The following is a 21,822-nucleotide window of genomic DNA, read 5'->3' as shown; positions in this document are numbered from 1 at the left end:
CAAACAAATATTAACACTAACTTTGGCCAATGTTTGTGACCAAGTGGCTACTAAAAAAAGAGTGGACATACCCCACTTGCTATACCTTGCGTTGTCTACTATTGCAAATGATATGGCGAATTTCAATGTGAAAAAACTGAAAAATGTAACATGCTATATTTGACCCTGTAACTTCCCAAACACCATAAAACCTGTACATAGGGTGTACTGTTTTACACGTGAGACATCGCTGAATACAAATGTGTATTTTATTGCAGTAAAAGTACAGTATTATGACATTCACAGTTAAAATGTCATGTAGAACTAAAAAAAAATCTCCCATTTTTTTTTTTAAATATATTTTCTTCATATTAAATTGTTTCTTGGCTAAATATTTGATGTAAAATTAAAGCCCTGTTTCCCCTGAATAAAATTATGATATAGAAGTGTGGGTGCACTTTATATGAAAGAGGTGAATTACGGCTAAACAGACATATAGTCACATTCCAGGTTTTGTTTGTTTTGTTCACAATGTACATCTGGCTCAATCCTTAAGGGGTTAAAGACTTGTTTTTACCCAGTGGCTATCTGGGTGCAACACATTCTGGTTATAGTGGTGACCCAAAGAGACAGGGAATTTGTCTCCCTGCCATTTAAGAGATAAAAAAGATCTCTATAAAGCAGCATGCATCAGATCTTTCTGAGAGCTGTTTTCGGTCTGCATCTTTCAGGGAATCAGTGCAGTCTTAGATAAGCCAGTGCGCTAATTCATTTTGTTATAGCACAGGAGTGCAGGATATTTGTTTTGTGACTGACCGGCACATTACATTATTCAGCCATAGTAGCCAGATTTGCTTACTTAGTATTGGTGCTCTGCACTTCAACGCTATTTCCCTAAAGAGAAACCTTTACAACAGCCATTAGTGCTTCATGAATTAATCTGGATCCACCTACCTGGCACTCCAACCTCTGTAGAGGTTATTCTTTCCCTGCAGAACAATAAAATCTGACTAGGTCTGTAAGTTTCTAAATCTTTATTACATACGTTCCAAAGAGATCTGAAATGGATGTTGCACTTTGTCTGTTTAGTTCTATCCAGTGTCCCCTGTGGAAGAGCTACAGCCTCTGTTATGACTGAGCTGGGAAAAGGAAATGTATTATTTTTCAGAATTAAAGTGTTACATCAAGCAGGAACAGTGTTTTTGGTTGTTATAACCCTTGTTTTCTCCCCCCCCCCACACCTTTAGCTTGCAACATAAAAATAAAAACAAACTGTTTGCCTTTTGGTGGATCCATGCTTAGTTCTCAAACTGGTATTTTCTGAAATGCTGGCCGGCTCGCTCTGCAGAAGAGCTGCAGAAACCCCAGGCGATCAGTTTGGCCTTGGTAGAGTTTGTTAGAGGTGTGGCTTATACCATTCTAGGCGCCATAAGCAGGTGATCAAAATCTGGTTTATCCCTTTTACCTTAGGGAAACCCAAGGGAATTTGCAAACAAACCAAAACGGAGTTCAAGAGAATATTGAGAACAGTAATAATAGTAATCATCTTCCCTCAATGTTTTTCACAAACATATTGCATTGCAATGTTTTTCACAAACATATTGCATTGCAATTGTATGAAAAGTATTTGGTACTCATTAAAGGGATACGGTAAACACCAAACAAAGTTGGCTTAATGAAACGGTTTAGTAGAGCACCTATAGTGACACTGCTCAATGTCGAGGAATTTAGGAGTTGAATAACTTGTATGCAACCCTAGCTATACCTTCACTGGTTGTGACTCTTCAGCTTCAATGAAAATACTTTTTTTAAATTTATTTTTTCTTCCAAAATGATGTTACAGCACTATGTATTTTAGAAATTATTACCAGGTATGTTGATTAAACTTTAATCACTGACAAGAGGCTGTTGCAGACTGTAGCAGGCAATTAGCAGAGCAGGAGTTAAGATCTGATAGATTAACCCCTTAAGGACCAAACTTCTGAAATAAAAGGGAATTATGACATGTCACACATGTCATGTGTCCTTAAGGGGTTAAACACACTGTGCTGTAAGGTACCGTATATACTCGAGTATAAGCCGACCCGAATATAAGCCGAGGCCCCTAATTTTATCCCAAAAAACTGGGAAAACTTATTGACTCGAGTATAAGACTAGGGTGAGAAATGCAGCAGCTACTGGTAAATTCCTAAATAAAATTAGATCCTAAAAAAATTACATTAATTTAATATTTATTTACAGTGTGTGTATATAATGAATGCAGTGTGTGTGTGTGAGTGCAGTGCGAGTGCACTGTGTGTGTGAGTGCAGTGTGTGTGTGATGCAGAGCCTTGGTGGGGGGTGGGCATTTTGTATTATTTTTTAATGATTTTAATATTATATACACACATCTGCAATTTAGGTGCAAGAGGGTGACTCAGATTGATGGGAGTCTGACTCCCTTTTCTGACTCCCTGTATATAATGCAGTGTGTGTGCATTAGATACACACACACACACACACACACACACACACACACACACACACACACACACACACACACACACACACACACACACACACACACACTCTGTATATAATGCAGAGTGTGTGTGTGTGTGTGTGTGTGTATATATATATATATATATATATATAATGCACACACTGCATTATATACAGGGAGTCAGAAATTTGAGTCAGACTCCCATCAATCTGAGTCACACTCTTGCACCTAAAATGCAGAGTGTGTGTGCATATAATGCAGAGTGTATGTGTATATAATGCACACACTCTACATTATATACACACACATCTGCATTTTAGGTGCAAGAGGGTGACTCAGATTGATGGGAGTCTGACTCCCTTTTCTGACTCCCTGTATTTAATACAGAGTGTGTGCATTAAATACACACACACTCTGCATTAAATACAGGGAGTTAGAAAAGGGAGTCAGACTCCCATCAATTGGGCATTATTATTATTTTTTTTTTATTTTAATATTTGAATACTTTTTTTTAATAATTTGTTTTTGTCCCCCCCCCCCCCCCTCCCTACTTCATACTTGGCCAGGGAGGGGGGCTGTACAGGGGGAGGGGAGGCTGTCTAGGTGGAGGGGGGCTGTCTAGGTGGAGGGGGGCTGTCTAGGGGGAGGGGAGGCTGTCTAGGGGGAGGGGAGGCTGTCTAGGTGGAGGGGAGGCTGTCTAGGTGGAGGGGAGGCTGTCTAGGTGGAGGGGAGGCTGTCTAGGTGGAGGGGAGGCTGTCTAGGTGGAGGGGAGGCTGTCTAGGTGGAGGGGGGCTGTCTAGGTGGAGGGGGGCTGTCTAGGTGGAGGGGGGCTGTCTAGGTGGAGGGGGGCTGTCTAGGTGGAGGGGGGCTGTCTAGGTGGAGGGGGGCTGTCTAGGTGGAGGGGGGGCTGTCTAGGGGGAGGGGAGGCTGTCTAGGGGGAGGGGGGGCTGTCTAGGGGGAGGGGGGCTGTCGGGGGGGAGGGGGGCTGTCGGGGGGGAGGGGGGCTGTCCGGGGGAGGGGGAGCTGTGAAGGGGGGTCCGGTACTTACTGCCAGTCTCGCGGTCTGCTCCCAGTGTAAATCTCGCGGCCCGCGTGTCTCGCGGTCTGCTCCCAGTGTAAATCTCGCGGCCCGCGTGTCTCGCGAGTCTCGCGAGATTTACACTGGGAGCTTAACAGAGGAGCCGTGCGGACGTGTTGGTAGCTGACCGGAGCTGCTGTAAAGGTAAGTAACCGCTTCTCCGGCCCCCAACATGTCATGGTCTGTATTATGGCAATGTAAGTTGCCATAATACAGACCTAGACTCGAGTATAAGACGAGGGGGCTTTTTGAGCACAAAAATATGTGCCAAAAAACTCGTCTTATACTCGAGTATATACGGTAGGTTTAAAAATTTCAGGATGTGTGTTGGTAAAATGTGTATGTTACAGCCAGCGGAGATCTAACTAGGGCTGCATAAACAAAGTACCGTATATACTAGAGTATAAGCCGAGGCGAATATAAGCCGAGGCCCCTAATTTTACCCCCAAAAACTGGGAAAACGTATTGACTCGTGTATAAGACTAGGGTGAGAAATGCAGCAGTTACTGGTAAATCTCTAAATAAAATTAGATCCTAAAAAAATTATATTAATTGAAGATTTATTTGCAGTGTGTGTGTGTGAGAGTGCACTGTGTGTGATGCAGTGTGTGTGTATGAGTGCACTGTGTATGAATGCAGTGTTTGAGTGTGTGATGCAGAGCCTTGGTGGGGGTGGGCATTTTTATATATTTTATTTTAATAGTTTTTTTTTTTTTATATATATTAATTTTTTAATTATTATTTTATTATTATTATTTTAATTTTTTTCGTCCCCCCGTTCCTGCTTGATACATGGCAGGGAGGGGGGCTCTCACTCCCTGGTGGTCCAGTGGCATTGGCAGTTCAGTGGAGGGGGGCTGGCAGGAAGCACTTACCTCTCCTGCAGCTCCTGTCAGCTCCCTTCTCCTCCGCGCCGGTCCTTTCAGCACCTCTGTCAGCTCACAGTGCAAGTCTCACGAGAGCCGCACTATGACCCCGCGGCTCTCGCGAGACTTACACTGGGAGCTGACAGAGGTGCTAAATGGACCGCCGCGGAGGGGAAGGGAGCTGCAGGAGAGGTAAGCGTTCGCTGCCAGCCCCCAGTCTGTATTATGGCAATTTATATTGCCATAATACAGACACTGACTCGAGTATAGGCCGAGTTGGGGTTTTTCAGCACAAAAAATGTGCTGAAAAACCTCTGCTTATACTCGAGTATATACGGTAACTTAAGTATTAATGTTAACATAATAAACACAAAATTAACAGTGAATGTGTCTGTTATTTGTTCCAGTTTTGCACACAAAATAAAGTAACTGATCTTCACTCTTTTTGTGTAGATATTGCAATGGATCAATAAAGTTTTCCAAATAAGGTTCAGGAATTCTTGGAGAAGCAATAATGAAGGAGGTAAATATGCTGTTCATTATTTACTTTTTACTATTTAACTCACTAGTGTAACCAAATCAGGGAAATACACATATATATATATATGCAATGTGCATGTATTCTCTGTAGACTTAACCATCCCCTCATTGCTATCAGAGACATTTGCTGCCCTGTTTGCTTAAAAATCTTCTCAGTAGAAAGAAATGTATTGGTTATAAAAAGTGATTGTTGGTTATGATTTTTAATTATATTATTTTCTTCAAATCCGGTTATAGTGTCAGTAGTGACACAAAATATCCTTTTGTACAGTTAGCATACAGTCACTTTTTTATTTTGTCATCTAAATTTAGGTTCTTGCTCAGATGAGTCATGATATTGACATATATAGCAAGGCTCACATTTGTTTATAAAAGCCATCCTCATGTTTTACAGACTTGATGCAATGTAAAGGGAAAGCAAAGATAAGGCGCGTAGAACAGTGTAAGAGTTACTGAGAAATGAGAAATTATATTGAGGAGCAAAATCAGTACCTAGCACAGAAGAGAGACAGATGTAAAACAGAAATGCATACCAATAGGTGAGTGGTTAGAGTACAGAGAAATCAAAGAAACATTTGGTTAGACCCTTATATAAAAAAAATAAATAAATAAATAAAAGTTAGACTAATAATTAAAGAACTAACACAACCATATTTTATGATGTCATCGGGGAGGCGTGCCTCAAGGATGACGGTCCAATCCAGTGCTCCTACTAGAGGAGCATTGGGGACCGTAGGTGCATGCCTGTCACTTGCCATGATGCACCTATGGTTCTGCCATACAAATCATTTAATGCTGACCGTGACAGCATTGCACGTATTTACATAACATCACAGAATGCCTGGGTGTGAGCTGGGAACAGTCTCAGTTCTCCAACCCGGAGAGTTTGGAGCCATGAGTTGAAGCCACGCTTCCAGGCCTTCAAACTATTAAAATATTACAGTTTGAAAACAATAAATAAATAGCGTTGTGCAACACTCAGAGACAGGAGTGAAGCCAGAGGGATAGCAAACACACGCATGATCCTCATGCCACATGAACACAGTCACACAGCACCCCTTATCGGTGACACTCCTATTCAAAGGTAATGTAAGATATTTGGGAACAGGGGCCCGAGCTAACATCAAACCATCTTCGCTCCATACCTGGTCTCAGACCCACAATCCTAAGCTTAGATTTCTCTCATGAGCACTGACATGTTCTGTTTATCCCGAATGGCACCCACCTAAACTCTGACATGCCCTATCAAATGTAGAATATATAAAAAAAAAAAAAAAAGTGCTGTATAAACGTTGATACTTTTCTGTCACACTACTGTATCCCTGTTTATAACCGTATAATCTCTACTGTTGTGGCAGAATAGATACATTTATACCATTTGCGCACCACTAAATAAAGAATAAAAAAAATAAAAAAAATTACAGTTTGGGGGACGTGACCCAAGCTGTGTAAGTTGGATGCTTGAACACAAGCTCTGCAGCTCTGGTACCAGATCAGTACCAAACAACATTTGTTAGCAGCAAATCTATGAGATGTCACACAATAAATCAAAAGGGCAACAAGAAAAGGCAGAATTTTTTTTTTTTTTTTGTCAAAAGAACTCCCAAGCAAAACCTCACCAGCAAGTGGAGCCCCAAGATGGCGGATAGGATAGGACTCTGGAGGAACTAGCCCTGCACACGATGTTACATAGTTACATAGCTGAAAAGAGACTTGTGTCCATAAAGTTCAGCCTTCCTCACAAATGTTTTTGCTGTTGATCCAAAAGAAGGCAAAAAACTCAGTCTGAAGCGCTTCCAATTTGGCACAAACTAGGAAAAAAAATCCTTCTTGACCCCAAAATAGCAGTCAGATGTCTCCTTGGATCAAGCAGCTATTACCCCACTAATTAGAAATTATATCCCTGTATGTTATGTTTTTGCAAGTATTTATCCAATTGCAGTTTAAACATCTGTATGGACTCTGATTAAAACCCCCTCTTCAGGCAGAGCATTCCAAATCCTTATTGTTCTTACTGTAAAATAACCTTTTCTTTGCCTTAAATGAAATCTCCTTTCTTCCAGCCTAAATGTGTGACCTTGTGTCCTATGTATAGCCCTGTTTATGAATAGATTTCCAGATAATGGTTTGTACAGGCCCCAAAAATATTTTTATAATATCATATCCCCTGTCAGGCACCATTTTTCAAAACTAAAGAGATTTAAACATTTTTAACCTTTCTTCGTAACTAAAATGCTCCATTCCTTTTATCAATTTTTTTTTTTAAATAAAATTTGAGTTTCTTTTACTCTCTCACATTCTCTCCTACCCACTTCCCTTCCCAGTTTTTCTCCCTAACCAGGGGTTGTACATCTGATTTGCATCCAATCAAGGTTATTTCTCTACTATTAATACTATACATATCAAAATATCCACTTGCTAACAACCAGGATGATATTCTGCTGGCAGATATTATTCTATATTCCTTTGCCACAGGTTCCTTCAAATAATCAATACAGGGTGAAGTTTCAGCCTCTCAACCTGATGGGTAACCAATTGAATCCCAATATTAACGTGTGCAAGCACACAGGTATACCATATATATTTCTTCACAACAGAGGACTTGGCATTAACGCATACATTGTTTACTAACTCATCATTTAGCAACCCTCCTACAAATGACACATGAAAATATATTCACATAATATTAGAGGTCTTAACAAACCACATAAAAGGTATATGCCTCTCAGTGATGCCCAAAATGCAAAGGCTATCGTACTATGCCTTAAAGAAACTCATTTCGCTAGAACAAAATTGCCTAACTTTGCTTTGCAACATTACCCGGTCCAACATCATTCAACGTATATTACGAAAGCCCAAGGGTTATCAATACTTATAAATAAATTAGTTACATTTGATGTTTTACAAAAAAATTGCTGAATCACAAGGCAGTTACCTAATCAGTATGTCTCTATAATAACACATTAGTAACGTCGATAAATTTATACTTTCCTCACAAGGCAGTTACCTAATCAGTATGTCTCTATAATAACACATTAGTAACGTCGATAAATTTATACTTTCCTAATGTCGACCAACACAGTTTTGTACACTAAATCTTTTTGTCGATCACCTCCATTCAGAAAGGCACAACACAGGTTTAAAAATAGTCAAAGTGTGGAAAAGATTCTCCTCTTAAAAATCTGGCCAGCTTAGAGGTTAAACACATGTCTACTCCAAAACAGGTTGTTTTCCAAATTAATAATATTAGAAGGGAATTAGAATGATTTCAGCAAAAGGAGACAGAACAAGGCTTGTGTAAGTTGAGATATAGGTATTAATCTTAAGGAAATAAGGCATTTGTTGGCATCACAACTCAAAAGGAAATATACACAGACCGATATTTCGAAAGAAGGAATAACATTGATGAACCCATTATATATTGATAATGAATTTTCTCTTTCTATAAATCCTTGTACAACTTAAAAGTTGATAAAGGAACAACTCAACCAAACCAGGAGACTGAGAGGTTTTTAAAGGGACACTATAGTCACCAGAACAACTACAGCTTATTGGATTTGTTCTGGTGAGTAGAATCATTACCTTCATGCTTTTTGCTGTAAACACTGTCTTTTCAGAGAAAATGCAGAGTTTACTTTACAGCCTAGTGATAACTTCACTGGCCACGCCTCAGATGGCTGTACAAGATCCTTCCTGGGTCATGGCTGCCTAAAATGCATCCAAACATTCAGTGTCTCCACCCTCTGCATGTAGATACTGAACTTTCCTCATAGAGATTCATTGATTCAATTAATCTCTATGAGGAGATGCTGATTGGCCAGGGCTGTGTTTGAATCATGCTGGCTCTTCCCCTGATCTGCCTCTTTGTCAGTCTCAGCCAATCCTATGGGGAAGCACTGTGATTGGGTCAGGCTTCCACTTCTGATGTCAGCAGACTGCTTGTTTTTCTGAGTCTAACAGCATGCTGATCTACATCTTCCGGCTTGAATACAGTAAGATTTTGCTATATTTATGGAGGCATGAGGGTTCCAGGGGGGCTAGATGGTGGTTTTAACCCTATAGGGTCAGGAATACATGTTTGTGTTCCTGACCCTAATGTGATCCTTTAAGTTATATATCATTACCGCACTTTTCATTGGACCAGATTGAGAGCTAGAAAGACATGTTATGAGGGAATTTTACAAATGATTAACTCCGTCAAAAAGTAAGGCCCCTTGTCCTGACCGTTTCTCCAATGCATAATATATATGAAATTTACTCATATCTTGGAACCTCATTTGGCAAATTTATTTAATCATATTATGACAGCCGGTAACATTCATTCTGAGATGCTGGAGGCTAACCTTATTCTGCTCCCTTATTCTGCAACAATTGATTGTGCCAATTTCCGCCTTATTTCCTTGTTGAATACTGATGCTAAAATGTTTGCATAGGTGCAAGCTAAAAGAGATTTAAAGTGTTTTTTTTTTTTGTTTGGGGGGGGGGGGGGGGGGGGGGGGGGGTGGCTTCATTTGGTTTTCCCAGAACATGCAGGTTTTGTGCAGATGATAACACTAGGAGATTTTTAAAGGACCACTATAGTGCCAGGAAAACAAACTCGTTTTCCTGGCACTATAGTGGCCTGAGGGTTCCCCCACCCTCAGGGTCCCACTCCCGTGGCGCTGAAGGGGGAGGAAGGGGTTAATCCCTTACCTTTTTTCCAGCGCCAGGCTCCCTCGGCGCTGGGACTCTCCTCCCTCTTCTGATGTCATCAGCTGAATGTGCATTCAGCCAGTCTCATAGGAAAGCATTCTCAAATGCTTTCCTATGGACGCTGGCGTCTTCTCACTGATTTTCACAGTGAGAAGCGCCTCTAACGGCTGTCAATGAAACGGCCATTAGAGGCTGGATTAACCCATAGGTAAACATAGCAGTTGCTCAGAAACTGCTATGTTTACAGCAGAAAGGGTTAATCCTAGATGGACCAGGCACCCAGACCACTTCATTAAAGGGACACTAGTCACCTGAACAACTTTAGCTTAATGAAGCAGTTTTGGTGTATAGAACATGCCCCTGCAGCCTTATTGCTCAATCCTCTGCCATTTAGGAGTTAAATCCCTTTGCTTATGAACCCTAGTCACACCTCCCTGCATGTGACTTGCACAGCCTTCCATAAACACTTCCTGTAAAGAGAGCCCCCTTTAGGCTTTCTTTATTGCAAGTTCTGTTTAATTAAGATTTTCTTATCCCCTGCTATGTTATTGGCTTGCTAGACACTGCAAGAGCCTCCTTTATGTGATTAAAGTTCAATTTAGAGATTGAGATACAATTATTTAAGGTAAATTACATCTGTTTGAAAGCAAAACCATTTTTTTTTTCTTTTTCTTTTAAATGCAGGCTCTGTCAATCATAGCCAGGGAAGGTGTGGCTAGGGCTGCATAAACAGAAACAAAGTGATTTAACTCCTAAATGACAGTGAATTGAGCAGTGGAATTGCAGGGGAATGATCTATACACTAAAACTGCTTTATTTAGCTAAAGTAATTTAGGTGACTATAAGACCTGAATTGGTCTGGGTGCCTATAGTGGTCCTTTAAATCTAATAGAAATTCAGAAATAGACAACAGAAATCGGGTCGACGGTGGCAGCCTCCTTCTTTAACCCCTTAAGACCGGAGGGCGTACTATTACGTTCCTTTTAAAAGCGGCTCTAAACGCCGCAGGGCGTAATAGTACGCCCTCCGGTTTTTAGTAACGTGCCCGGTCGCCGGCGGTCCCACGCCGGCGATCGCGGTTGGGGGGACTCCCAGGGAGCCCCCCCCGCGGCACATCTTCCTCCTCCGGTCCCTCCCGGTCATGTGAGAGTGAGGTCCTTGCGAGGACTTCACAATCACATGGCCGGTATAGCTGGCTGCAGCAATGCCAGCAGGGGGACTAACTGTAATGACAGTTGGTCCCCCTGCTGGCTGAAATCAAATAAAATAAATGTTAAATAAGTGTAAAAAAAAAAAAAATTATACTTGGAAGATAAAGATATATATATATATATATATATATATATATATATATATATATATATATATATATATATATATATATATATATATATATATATGATCTAAGTATATATATATATATATATACCGTCTAGGTGTATTTTAATATTAATATATATATTATCAAATTACACGTAGACTGATACTGATTAAATATATATATAATTATTGTTATATATATTTATAAATAATATAAAAAAAAAAATATGTAAATACGTAAAAAAATAAAATAAAAAATATTTATTATTGCCATTTATATAGCGCCAACAGATTCCGTAGCGCTTTACAATATTTAGAAGGGGGGATGTAACAATAAATAAGACAATTACAAGAAAACTTACAGGAATAATAGGTTGAAGAGGACCCTGCTCAAAGGAGCTTACAGTCTATAGGAGGTGGGGTATTAGAAACATTAGGATAGGAAATATCAAGTAGGAGTGAAGCAGAGCTGGAGGAGAGAGCAAAGCACTATCCCATAGGAGAGCAAGAGACAGGTATGTAAGGGAGAGATTACTCTGGGAGGCCATACGCTTTCCTGAAGAGATGGGTTTTAAGGCCCTTCTTAAATGATTGAAGACTAGGGGAGAGTCTGATGGCAGTAGGCAAGTTATTCCATAGGAGAGGAGCCGCCCGTGAGAGGTCCTGCAAGCGTGAGTTGGCCGTACGGGTGCGAGCAGCGGTCAGGAGGTGGTCGCGGGCAGAGCGGAGGGTACGAGGAGGGGCATACCTCTGGATCAGTGAAGAGATATAAGAGGGGCTGGAATTGTTCAGTGCTTTAAATGTATGGGTTAGCACTTTGAATTGACTCCTATAGGATACAGGGAGCCAATGTAAGGACTGGCAGAGGGGCGAGGTGTGAGAGGACCGACTGGATAGGAAAATCAGTCTAGCTGCAGCATTCATTACAGACTGTAGCGGGGCAGTATGGCTTTTAGGGAGACCAATCAGGAGAGGGTTACAGTAATCCATGCGGGAAATTACTAGAGCATGGACAAGCTCCTTGGTAGCATCTTGCGTAAGAAAGGGGCGGATGCGGGCTATGTTTTTGAGTTGGAACCTACAGGACTTGGCAACAAACTGGATGTGAGACTCAAAGGTGAGACCAGAGTCAAGTATGACGCCAAGACAGCGCTCTTGAAGGGATGGACTTATGTGGATATCACTGACTTGAAGGGAGAGTGAGAGAGGAGGATCAGTATTAGGAGGAGGAAAGACAAGGAGTTCAGTTTTAGAGAGGTTAAGTTTGAGAAAGCGTGACGACATCCAGTCAGAGATGGAAGAGAGGCAAGCAGTGACACGTTGCAGGACGGCCGGGGAGAGGTCCGGTGAGGAGAGGTATATCTGAGTGTCATCCGCGTACAGGTGGTAGTTGAATCCAATAGAGGCAATAAGTTTTCCAAGAGAGGCCGTATAAAGAGAAAATAGAAGGGGACCAAGGACAGAGCCTTGGGGAACTCCAACCGAGACAGGGCGAGGGGAGGAGGTATCCTTGGAAAAGGAGACACTAAATGAGCGTTGGGAGAGATAGGAGGAAAACCAAGAGAGGACAGAGTCACAGAGACCGAGTGATTGAAGAGTTTGAAGGAGGAGAGCATGATCAACTGTATCAAAGGCAGCAGAGAGGTCAAGGAGAATTAATATGGAGTAGTGACCTTTGGATTTAGCGGAGATTAGGTCATTAGTCACTTTGATAAGAGCGGTCTCAGTAGAGTGGAGAGGGCGGAAGCCAGACTGAAGAGGGTCAAGGAGAGAGTTGGAATTAAGGAAGTGAGACACACGGGTAAAGACAAGTCTTTCCAAAAGCTTTGATGAGTAAGGGAGCAGGGATATGGGACGATAGTTAGAGGGGGAGGACGGGTCAAGAGATGTTTTTTTTCAGGATAGGTATTACAGTGGCATGTTTAAGGTCAGCAGGAACAGTGCCAGAAGAGAGAGAGCAGTTAAAGATGTGTGTTAGGATAGGCACAAGACAAGGGGAGAGAGATCTGATGAGGTGAGATGGGACAGGATCAAGTGGGCAAGTGGTGGGGCGAGAGGAATGGAGAAGTGCAGCCACCTCTTGTTCAGTAGCTGGGGAGAAAGTCTGAAGGGTAGGGAAAGCATGATTTATGTGTGGATGAGAAAGAGAATGGCAAGGAGGGGAGAATTGTTTCCTTAGCTGTTCAATCTTGTCAGTAAAGTAATATGCAAAGCTATCAGCTGTAAGGTTAGTTTGGGGGGTGGCCACAGCAGGGCGGAGAAGGGAATTAAAAGTGTCAAAGAGACGTCTGGGATTGTGGGAGCATGAACTAATGAGAGAGGAAAAGTAGGACTGTTTGGCGAGGGCAAGGGCTGCGCTGTACGAAAGCAACATGAATCTATAATGAAGATAGTCTGCCTGGGTGCGGGACTTCCTCCAGGAGCGTTCAGCACAGCGGGAGCAACTCTGCAGATAGCGTGTTGATTTATTATGCCAAGGTTGGGGTCGCGTTCTCCTCGTGGTGCATGTTTGGAGTGGGGCTGCAGTGTTCAAGGCAGATGTGAGGGTAGTGTTATATGTGGAGATGGCCAGTGAGGGACAGGAGAGGGAAGGGATGGATAGCAGTTGTGAATCAATGTCAGCCGACAGCTGCTGGAGGTCAATAGAGTTAAGGTTCCTCCTGAGCTGAGGGGGGTTAGGCTGAGGTTGTTGGGTGAGGGGGTAATTGAGAGCAAACGATAAGAGGTGGTGATCAGAGAGAGGAAATGGAGTATTGCAGATATTAGATAATGTACATGAATAGGAGAAAATAAGGTTGAGGGTATTGCCAGCTACATGAGTGGGAGAATTAGCCCACTGTAATAGTCCAAGGGAGGAAGTAATTGAAAGTAGTTTAGAGGCTGCTGGGGGTTAAAGGTGGGTTAATGGGAATATTGAAGTCTCCAAGAATTAGGGATGGAATGTTGGAAGAGAGGAAGTAGGGTAGCCAGGCAGCAAAGTGGTCAAGGAAGAGGAGAGGAGAGGGGAACCAGGGGGACGATAGATGACGGCATTGTTAGCAGAGAAGGGTTTGAAAAGGCGAATTGAATGAATTTCGAATGATGGTAAAGAGAGGGAAGGGGGGGTGGGCAGGGTTTTAAAGGAGCATTGGGGTGAGAGAAGAAAACCTACACCGCCACCTTTAATCTCCGCTTGTCTTGTCTTAATTAAAAATAAAATATAAAAAAATATATAGATGTGTTTTATTTCGTTCTAACTGTATTGTGATATTAATATATATATATTTATATCAAAATACACGTAGAACTAAATAATATATATCTATATACATAAATATATATGTATATATCACTATATATATATATACACCTATATATAAATAAAAATATAAAAAAAAATATATATATATATATACACGTGTATATATATACATATATTAATTCTACACATATATTTATGTAATAATTTTACATAATTGGGTATCCTAATTAATTACAATTAGCGGGACCTGCCTGACCACCCATGCCGAAAGTATAGGGAATTTAATTTGCTAGCACTATATTTAACCCTATAACTTTCCAAGACACCATAAAACCTGTACATGGGGGGTACTGTTTTACTCGGGAGACCTTGCTGAACACAAATATTAGTGTTTCAAAACAGTAAAATGTATTACAACCATGATATCGCCAGTAAAAGTGAAGTTTTTTGCATTTTTCACGCACAAACAGCACTTACAAGGACAATATTATTGCTGCAATACTTTTTACTGTTTTGAAACACAAGTATTTGTGTTCAGCGAAGTATCCTGAGTACAACAGTACCCCTCATGTACAGGTTTTATGGTGTTTTCAAAAATTACAGCGTCAAATATAAGGCTTGTGTTTAATTTTTTTCACATTAAAATTCGCCAGATTGCTTACGTTGCCTTTATGACCCTATGGTAGCCCAAGAATGAAAATTACCCCTATGATGGCATACCATTTGCAATAGTAGACAACCAAAGGTATTGCAAATGGGGTATGTCCAGTCTTTTTTAGTAGCCACTTAGTCACAAACACTGGCCAAAATTGGCGTTTTTTGCATTTTTCACACACAAACAAATACGAACGCTAACTTTGGCCAGTGTTTGTGACCAAATGGCTACTAAAAAAGACTGGACATCGCTTATTTGCAATACCTTGGGTCGTCTACTATTGCAAATGGCATGCCGTTATGGGTGTAAATTTATTTCCTGGGCTACTATACAGTCTCAAAGGCAACGTAACCAATCTGGCGAATTTCAATTTCAAATGTAACACGCTATATTTGACCCTGTAACTTCCCAAAACACCATAAAACCTGTACATAGGGGGTACTGTTTTACACGTGAGACTTTGCTGAATACAAATGTGTATTTTATTGCAGTAAAAGCAAACAGTTTTATGACATTAACAGTTAAAATGTCATGTAGAACGAAAAAAATAAAAAAAATCTTATTTTCTCCCATTTTTTTCATATTAAATTATGTTTCATAGCTAAATATTTGATATTAAATGAAAGCCCTGTTTCCCCTGAATAAAATGATTTCTAATAAGGGGGGGTGCATTTAATATGAAAGAGGTGAATTACGGTTGGACAGACATATAGCGCAAGTGCCAGGTTTTGTTTACGTTTTGTTTCGTTCACAACTTGTACATTTGGCTGCGGTGTTAAGGGGTTAACCCCCTTGACTACAACTAGTTTGTTGCTAGCACTGTGGCATAAGTGGGCACCTAAAATGTTTAACGGTAGTTTTAGCCTTAATGTGGCACCCTTATTAAGTATATATTTTATATATTTTAGAGAAGATGAATGTAATCTATATAGATCAAAATAAAATGAATACATTTGCAAAGTTATCTATGGGCATAAGTTGTAATTTGAAACCTTTTATCATTGTTATAGAGAACTCTTCAATTTCTCTAAACTAAGCATTCATATATGCTGTGTTGGGAAAAAGATTTTAAATCTACAATTTCCAATAGAACATTGGCATAATAGAATTGTAAATGTGATAAAAAGAAAGGCACAACATTGATTTGTTGGTATTTCAACTAAATATTGGACCTGGCATCAGATACATCCATCTTTACCAAGGACCCGAGGATCAAAACACTTAAGGTAACTAAAGATCCTCTACCCACAGACCGACACCTACAAGGTCAGCAGGGGAGGAGAGGGAGGCTTTGATACAGGGAAGGTATAGCAAACTCTGCTAGAGGGGGGTGGGTGAGAGAATTTACCACAGGGAAGGGAGGGAGGATTTGCAACAGGGAGAGGAGGGGGCTTTGACACAGGGTGGGGAGAGGAGGGGGCTTTGACACAGGGTGGGGAGAGGAGGGGGCTTTGACACAGGGTGGGGAGAGGAGGGGGCTTTGACACAGGGTGGGGAGAGGAGGGGGCTTTGACACAGGGTGGGGAGAGGAGGGGGCTTTGACACAGGGTGGGGAGAGGAGGGGGCTTTGACACAGGGTGGGGAGAGGAGGGGGCTTTGACACAGGGTGGGGAGAGGAGGGGGCTTTGACACCGGGTGGGGAGAGGAGGGGGCTTTGACACAGGGAGGGGTGGATGATAAACAAGGTGGGATTAGGGAGGCAGGAGAGACACCTGAAATAGATTAGACTCTCAGTCAATTCTCTGTGAAAAAGGTGAGGGCTTACAAAAGCTGCAGTCATAAGAACTGCATCTTTTGCAAGCTGTTTTAGACTATACCCCCAATGCCTACATACATACATAAAAAATATACATTAATTTATTCTTTGGGGGTATATATCTATATTTCTTTTTTTTTTTCAAGTGTGGAGGGGTCATTTAATATAGTGACATAGTAAGACTGTTCCATAGGTGGCATACTGTTGTCAGACCATACCTCATTATGCATTAAAGGGACTCTCCGGTGCCAGGAAAACAATCTGTTTTCCTGGCACTGCAGGTCCCCTCTCCCTCCCACCACCCATCCCCGGTTGCTGAAGGGGTGAAAACCCCTTCAGTGACTTACCCGAGACCCCCGCCGATGTCCCTCGGCAGTGGTTTTGGGTCGCCGCCGCTCCTCCTCTTCATCAGGTCAGCCGGCGGGGGAGACCTAATGCGCATGCGCGGCAATGCCGCGCACGCATATTAGAGCTCTCCATAGGAAAGCATTGAAAATGCTTTTCAATGCTTTCCTATGGGGAATTGAGCAATGCTGGAGGACGTCCAGCAACGCTCTAGCACAGAAAACCTGTGCTATGATTCAGGAAGTGCCCTCTAGTGGCTGTCTATTAGACAGCCACTAGAGGAGTTAACCCTGCAATGTAATTATTGCAGTTTATAAAAACTGCAATATTTACAGTTGCAGGGTTAAGGGTAGTGGGAGTTGGCACCCAGACCACTCCAATGGGCAGAAGTGGTCTGGGTGCCTGGAGTGTCCCTTTAAAAAAAACAATTTAAATTCCACAGCTGTAAACCATAAATACTAAACAATTTTGAGGCTACAAGTTGCATCTTTTCTCTTTACAATGCAAACTGAATTAGCAGATTTTCTTTCAATGCAATGATCCCCCTGATGTATCCCCAGCTTCTGTGCGGCAAGCCCATAAAATGGTTTTGAGGGGACTGTTTATTAGCAGGGCCTCCTACCTCAAGAAAATAAATCTCAATCTCAATAAATATCACTACTACATTCCCTATGTAATGCGATTAGGAATTGTTATCTTTTGAAAGGTAGGATAGCTTCCTTAAAATTACACATTAATGTATTGAACTTGGCTAAAACTGCATATATGCTCCACAAACTAAATATTATTCCCAAAGCAATATGGCTGGGGCTGTTTGCAATCTTAAGAGAAAGACCATCATCTTCTATGATTCACCATTTGATATGTCTCCTGTCAAAAAAGTTTTAAACCACAAGATATTGGCAATGAACAACTTCATTGTAGTTGTTCTGGTGACTATAGTGTCCCTTTAACAAATTCATTTGGAACGATAGACATCTGAGAGCAGTTGTGTGGCATAACCACTGCTTATTCGTGTGTTGTGTGTTTCTTGTTGGTGAGCGTCGATATGAACAGAACACATTCGTCTCCCGAACGGGGGCCACCCCGGTGCCCTATTAGAATGTTCACATCAATTACTTAGAACGTACACACCAATAACATAAGTGCAAAACTGCAAGGGAAGTAATTGAGTGCTCCCCTGGGTGGCCGCCATTTCATATAGACTAACGCCAACTAGGGGAAGCATTTGTATCCCGAAAGGAGACGCTTCCCTTGCATGGTGTTCGCACAGGAACCTCATGAATAGAGACCAGTTGGGAAAATGTACTTTTGTGGCGGTTCCTGAGGTTGGTGGGGACGCTTTTGGGGCATTGGCTATTCTTTGATATTTTGGCGGGCTTTCTGTAACTGGAAGACAAAGAGACTAGGTTCCTTTACCTGCGCCTTGGCTCCCAGGCACAGAGGATCCTGGGATGAAGACCCCTGTCGTTTTGTGTGGAAGACCTCTGGCATGTGTGGCGGGCTTTCTGTGCCTGGGGGACAAAGAAACTAAATCTCTTTTTCCCACGCCTTGGATCCCAGACACAGAGGATCCTGGGATGAAAATCCGTCTGTGTGGAAGACCCATTGCAGGGGGTTATGCATAAAAGCCATGTGTGGCACAAAAATCGTGTCGTACTCCCAGAGCTGTGTGTCGTCCAGTTACTGGGGGGGAATGGGTATCTTTATACTTCAAGTGGTCCCAAAGTGGCTGAGTAAAGAAATTAGCGGAGATAACCAGCTGGGTTACCCATGGTCCGCTACAAGCTGTAAACACTATATCAGGCTGAACAAATCCTAGGCACCAGGTCGCCATTGTGACTAGGATTTTTTTTTCTGGCTTCTGTCTTTTTTTCAGCCCCCAAGGTGGCCGGCTAGCCAAGGGAGAGTGAATGGCGGGCAGAAGAGAGTTGAGGGAGCTGCAATCTTTTTACTCTGCTCTTTTGCGCATACCCTCCTGTAATGCCGAGAGCCGGAATATGGTGTCACTCTGGCCTTGGCATTACTAAACAGTGTGCGAGGGAGCAGAGCAAGAAGAATAGAAAGGTGACAGCAGATCCACAGAAGTTATCCCGCATGTATCCATCAAAATTGGGGCAATGTTGGCGGAATGCGGAAGCAGTATAGGGACTATGCTATACATTTTATATATATTAGCAATATCCAGCTCTCACTAGTTATGGGCAAAGTTGGAAATATTATACAATTTAGTACGGTGATTTACAATTCCAAATCTGCCTGAATGTATCTATTATTCATCTTGTCGCCACACCGTCAAAAAGAATGAGAAATATATAATCTTGGAAGAGACCCGGCCTCACCCCCACCATCTAAAACGCAAGTACAGGCATTTTTGGACACTGTAAACCTCCCTACCTTCACGATAGAAGAAATAAGTAAAACGATTGCTAACCTACCCCTACACAAATCACCAGGCCCAGACGGTTTTACAAACCTCTACTACCAGACCTTCTCAGGCACACTTAGCCCACACTTTACAAAACTTCTTAACCACTGCTTCAACGCCGGAGAATTGCCATCAGATATGTTACAGGCACACATTTCCACACTCCCGAAACCGGGCAAATCACCGACAATTTGCCAGAATTTTAGGCCGATATCGCTACTTAACTGCGATACAAAGATCTATGCTAAAATCCTGGCAGACCGCCTCAAACATATATTAACTCGAATAATACACAACGACCAATCAGGATTTGTCAAACACAGACAAGGCTCAGACAACACGAAAGTATTAAATATACTGGCACACATGGAAACACACCAAATGAAGGGCCTTCTTTTAGCGCTGGACGCGGAGAAGGCCTTCGACAGACTCAATTGGGTATATATGCAACAAGTCTTGCTCAAATTTGGCTTCCCCGAACTATATGTAAAGGGCATAATGGCACTATACTCCAAACCATCAGCTAGGGTTACGAACGCAGGGTTTATCTCACAACCCTTCCCAATCACTAACGGCACACGCCAAGGTTGCCCACTCTCACCTTTATTATTTATACTATCGCTAGAGCCCCTAGCCTATAAAATTCGGAACCACAAAGATATCAAAGGAGTCCACATTAATAACACGGAAAATACACTTTCAATGTTTGCGGATGACATCCTTATTTCAGTAACTCAGCCACACTATTCCTTACCACATCTCATTACCACCCTAGATGAATACAGCAAAATTTCCTATTATAAACTAAACCAGACAAAAACCCAGGCACTCCCGATACGTCTTCCTCTGACGGACATCATAACACTTAAAAGAGAACACTCCTTCGACTGGAGACAAACGTACCTTACATATCTAGGAGTAAAAATAGCGGCCACGTACAGGAGCATTAGCACACTTAACTTTGCTACCCTACCGCAGATGTGCCAGCGAACTCTACATAAATGGAAGGATGTCTTGTTGTCGTGGTTCGGCAGAATCAACGCAGTAAAAATGGTTATACTCCCGAAGCTGCTCTATATTTTTTCGGATGCTGCCGATACCCCTTTCACCCACATTGAGCAAGCAAATCCAAAATATAATTTCGAAATATGTCTGGGCATATAAGCGACCTAGACTCCCTATGTCTCTCCTCCAATCTCCCACTAGAGACGAGGGCCTAGGACCCTAATGTGGCAACCTATCATAAAGCCGCTATCCTTGAAAACGCAATTAAACTCCATGCACCAAAACACACACTCCAATGGGTGGATATTGAAAATGACTATGACCCCAACAACTCCGTAATAAACTATATGTGGACACCCAAACATCTGAGGGACAAACGAATGACACTGCTACCCCTCACTAAATATACAATACAGTCTTGGGACCATCTCCACCGCTTTCATGCGGACAACTCAACCTTTTCCATCTGGGCACCGATAACAGCCCTTAAATCTACCTCCCCATGGCTGTCCCTGAACAAGTGGAAAGAACTGGGGGTTTCCCGTATCACAGATCTTTGCAAACAAGGAAACATAATACCGTTTCCGGAATTACAAAATACATTCCAGCTACCACCATCCTTTATTTTCCCATATCTCCAGTTAAAGAGTTTGATATCACATAGGGTATCTTGCCCTCCAACATCCGTACGAGACTCACACCCTAACCTTCTACTCCTGTATAAGAGATGCCATTACACACCAGTGAAAAACAAAACCTTATCTATATGCTACAACACACTGAGGAACCAGACAATGCCCTTAGACTTCAAATACCGTACACAATGGGTAAGAATGTTCACATACACCTACAAGTACTCAATGGTTAACCTCACTCCACGCTCTAAAAAGCATCACAACATGCTACTCCCACATTGAAGCTCATAAAAAACTAATTTTTAGATGGTACTACACACCTGCCAGACTCCATAAAATATACCCCCACACCACTCCGGAATGTTGGAGATGTGGGAGAGACGAGGGAACAATGTCACACATATGGTGGGATTGCCCAATCTTTGAACCACTGTGGAAAGAAACGCAATCAATTTGGGAGCTTTTAGGGATCGCACTACCACCGATCACAATTACACTAGGCTTGTTTCTACTCTTCCCAAATACATTATCGGATGCAGATAGACAATTGACGATTTTGTCGACCTTAGCAACACGGAATGTTATTGCATGTCATTGGAAAAAAAGGGAATGTCCGCCGACTACAATGGTATGGCACAAGACTAGGCAATTTCTTAGATACGAACTACTATCTTTCACCTCCGAAAAACACACTATTATCACGAAGTACAACTGGCAGAGATGGACCGAGCTAGACAGAAAAGGGGATGGGGATGCACAGGTTGATAACCCATATAGTCAGGAAAGACCCAACGCTCAGG

The 21,822-nt window shown here is 42.0% G+C and overlaps 1 protein-coding gene across 2 annotated transcripts in view; it reads left to right on the top strand.

The window, feature by feature from the left end:
* LOC134577795 (zinc finger protein 253-like) overlaps nt 1-21,822 on the top strand; it is an 82,323-nt gene that overhangs the window by 17,387 nt on the left and 43,114 nt on the right. For both annotated transcript variants that reach the window (XR_010086058.1, XM_063436692.1), the window contains exon 2: nt 4,859-4,928. The gene's annotated coding sequence lies outside the window, so the exon portion shown is untranslated. The remainder of the gene's footprint in view (nt 1-4,858; nt 4,929-21,822) is intronic.

Source organism: Pelobates fuscus, chromosome 11 (genome assembly GCF_036172605.1).
Source record: "Pelobates fuscus isolate aPelFus1 chromosome 11, aPelFus1.pri, whole genome shotgun sequence".
In the NCBI taxonomy this organism is placed as follows: domain Eukaryota; kingdom Metazoa; phylum Chordata; class Amphibia; order Anura; family Pelobatidae; genus Pelobates; species Pelobates fuscus.
This window is presented reverse-complemented; position numbering and strand designations above follow the sequence as displayed.